Genomic DNA, 2,493 nt, shown 5'->3' with positions numbered 1-2,493 from the left:
CTTACACTATATTCCCAAAAGTATTTGGCCATCTGTCTTCACACGCATATGAATTTGAGTGACATTCTTAATCTATAGGGTTTAATATGATGTCAGCCCACCCTTTGTAGCTATAAGAGCTTCAACTCCACTGAGAAGGCATTCCACAAGGTTTAGGAGTGGGTTTATCAGAATTTTTGACCATTCTTCCAGAAGCACATTTATGAGGTCAGACACTGATGTTGTATGAGAAAGCTGTCTCCCAAAGCTGTTCTACCGGGTTGAGGTCGGGACTCTGTGCAGGCCAGTCAACTTCTTCCACATCAAACTTGCTCATCCAACTCCTGAAAAGCAACCCCACTCCATAATCTCCTCTCCACAAAATTTTAGACTTGGCACAATGCAGCCAGACAAGTACTGTTCTCGTAGCCACTGCCTAACCCAAACTGATCTATCAGATTTCCAGGCAGACAAGTGCAACTCTTCTCTCCTAGAGTCCAGTGTTGGTATGGCTTACATCATTGCATCTCAAAATTTGCAGTGCACTGATGAAGCTCTTTGTGCACTGTTCTTGAGCTAATCTAAAGGCCTCATGAAGTTTGGGGGTCTGTAACTATTCGCTGAAGAAAATCGAACACTGCGCACTGAGTGTCTCAGCATCAGCCAACCCCACTCTGTGATTTTACATGGCCTACCACGTTGTAGCTGAGTTGCTCTCTTTCCAAAATTCTTCCATTTTGTTATAATACCACTAACAAGTGTGAAATATTTAGTAGTGAAGAAGTTTAACAACCGGACTTGTGGCATCCTATCAAGGTAATACACTGGAATTCACTGAGCTCCTTAGAGCGACCTAGTCTTTCACTGGTGTTTGTAGCAGCAGTCTGTATTGTTAGCTAATTGATTTTACACACCTGAGTGTAACCCTGGAGAGTTAAGGGTTTTAGTGTGTTATGAGTGATGTTAGTATTTTGAGTTCACTGTTAAGTTTTATTAAGTTAAATTATTTTGTTGAGAATTAATAAAATAGAAGATGTCTATAATGTCCTGATGGTCCTTGAAGTATACAGGGGGAAGAAAAGTCCGTTTTTTTCCAAGTGAAAAGCGTGGTTGTTTTTATTCAGTCGGATTGTACGGTGGAAATAAACTATCTGGAAATTGTTGTTAACCAGAAAGGAGTTTGTTACTGCTCGGATTCTTCTGGGTGAGTTAATTTGTTGTGAACAAGAATATTGTGAGTTTAAGCCACTAACGATGACATGCTAGCGGCTATCGCGGCTATTGCTATTAGCCATGTGGCTGTACATGTGTGATTGTGAGGATTAAACTGTATGTTAGAGTTTGTTAGCTTCCTATGACGATACATGTAAAGATTGTAAGTCATATGTATGCTGTAGATGTTGATATGTTCCTATATCAATCCTTAATTGCGTTCATTGTGAGGTGAATACAGTTTAAAGAAAATGGGGTTATGTTTCTTTGTAGTTGTGCTACAACGCTTCACCATCGCCATTTTGAAGCTCCAGGAGAGCCCATTTTATTGGTTACTTTGGTAAGAAGTTATCATTGTCTATGTTTTGGAATATTCTGTCGTTCTTTCTGTATACTGGAAAGGTAAAATACAAATTTGTTAGTATGTATGAACGAAACATAAGAAAGGATATATGTCTAAATGACTGAATATAGATTTTTGAATGTTATTCTGACTGTGTTATACAGGTCAGGTTTTTTTACTTGGGAGTACAGTTCAGTGATGATCCAGTCCAAAGATGGCGAGCCACCCCTCCAGGACCCTTGAGATGATTGCTTTAAGAAGAGAACTAAATTCTTTGGACGAACTGTGAACTGTACAAACTCTACTTAAGTGGTAGGACAGATTTACACGTCATTCCTCCTTTGCACATCCTGCAAAGAGAATCCTCATTGCTGGACTCACACTTAAGGGTGTCGGCTGACACGAGAGAGAGACTGAGTCAAATCCCCCCGGGGTTGTGTGTGTTTTGTTTATTATTTTCCATGACTTGGGCCCAATTTTTCCTTTCATGTACTGTTATCGTTTTCATTGTATGTATGTAAGATTCTTTAATTGTCAATACAAATTGATCAAACCACGTTCTCAGAGCGTTTCATTAGTCATCCACTCTGCTCCAGTAGTCGAACCTCAGCTATTGGCCCAACACACAGGTAACCATTTAAATCTGTATCCCAAGTGTTGAAAGGGGTGTTACAGAAAATTGGCGAGCCAGCCAGGAGCAGGTGGCAGACTATTGACGCTTTGTTTTCATTTTTTCTCCTTTTTGGGCAAAAATTCTTATCTCCAGTCATTATAACAGTAATTTGCCAAATTGGTGACATGGAAGTAGTGACACGTGAGCTGGTAAAGATCCCTAACTCTGTCATGGTTGAAGGGTTAACCTGGACTGAGGTGGACAATGAGGTACAGAGCTATCTAGAGACTCATGGTTCTATTAACCGTGTCCTGCGTATAGATGAACCAAACTCAGAGTTCCATAA

General features: G+C 40.2%; 1 long non-coding RNA gene across 1 annotated transcript; it reads left to right on the top strand.

The window, feature by feature from the left end:
- Window positions 1–1,051: 1,051 nt before the first annotated feature.
- LOC147304255 (uncharacterized) lies at window positions 1,052–2,227 on the top strand. The gene is made up of 3 exons (XR_015126944.1): window positions 1,052–1,183; window positions 1,465–1,531; window positions 1,699–2,227. It is a non-coding gene; the product is annotated as an uncharacterized LOC147304255 (long non-coding RNA).
- The last annotated feature ends 266 nt before the right edge of the window (window positions 2,228–2,493 follow it).

Source organism: Aulonocara sp. 'chitande type north' Nkhata Bay, linkage group LG22 (genome assembly GCF_057382095.1).
Source record: "Aulonocara sp. 'chitande type north' Nkhata Bay isolate Kocher_YH1m ecotype deep benthic linkage group LG22, A_spYH_male_GT1.1, whole genome shotgun sequence".
Taxonomy (NCBI): domain Eukaryota; kingdom Metazoa; phylum Chordata; class Actinopteri; order Cichliformes; family Cichlidae; genus Aulonocara; species Aulonocara sp. 'chitande type north' Nkhata Bay.
Note: the sequence above shows the minus strand (reverse complement) of the source record. Positions and strands in the feature narration are given on the sequence as shown.